An 840-nucleotide genomic window follows, 5' to 3' on the forward strand; every position below is an offset into this window, starting at 1 on the left:
TATGACACTATGAATATGCAGCATCCTTTTCCCTTACTCAACTCGAATGGCAACTTCCTCTCAGACTAATAAGCTAACAACACAAAAATAACTGCACTACATAAACGCATATAATTCAAAACCTCTCTTAAAAAAGCTAACCGTACCGCAAAATTATACCCCCACCCCTTTTCCCATTCTAAAAACAATACATATAGCAATGTTTCTAAAACAAATTTTCCATCTACGGTTATAATGTGCGATAGTAGTTCACTGTAAAGATTCTTTTAGATACGAATACACTAATATGACACTGGTGATATAAATGTACTTTATTTATTACATCACCAACAAAAAGAACGAAGTATAGAGAGATGTTAGGCTAAGAGAAGGAAAATGATTCTGTAACTATAAAGAGACAGCAAGTATTTAAGGAAAGTTTAGAAATCTAAGATGGAGAATAGACTTTTATGTGTCTGTACGCATCTCATTCAAGCAGCAAAGTGCCCTAGTCATTGCGAAACTGACCAGTCATACGCCCCCTTATCTTATCAAGTGAAGGTCAATGCTTGTGTAACTGAATCATATCATCCCATTTACGATTTACATTCATAAACCGTTGGTGCAGTGGCATCACCATACCGACACCCACACAGTGCAAGCTCTCACTGTATGCTGCGTTGGCTAATGGTTAGAGCAGATGTTAGGATTATTATCAAGTTCCTTCGTTGGATTCTTTCCTTAGATCGATTGGCAAGCTGCATGGAAAAATACATCAGGGATATGGCACACGGAAACAATTCTAAAGTACGTTTTGAAATTATCGCGTTTAAGAAATAGTAGATAAATTCACTAGGACAA

General features: G+C 36.5%; 1 protein-coding gene across 3 annotated transcripts in view; it reads right to left on the reverse strand.

The window, feature by feature from the left end:
• LOC119593158 (15-hydroxyprostaglandin dehydrogenase [NAD(+)]-like) overlaps nt 1–840 on the reverse strand; it is a 25,395-nt gene that overhangs the window by 16,537 nt on the left and 8,018 nt on the right. The gene's annotated exons all lie outside the window — the stretch shown is intronic.

The sequence above is a fragment of the Penaeus monodon genome, chromosome 31, assembly GCF_015228065.2.
Source record: "Penaeus monodon isolate SGIC_2016 chromosome 31, NSTDA_Pmon_1, whole genome shotgun sequence".
NCBI classification, from domain to species: Eukaryota; Metazoa; Arthropoda; class Malacostraca; order Decapoda; family Penaeidae; genus Penaeus; species Penaeus monodon.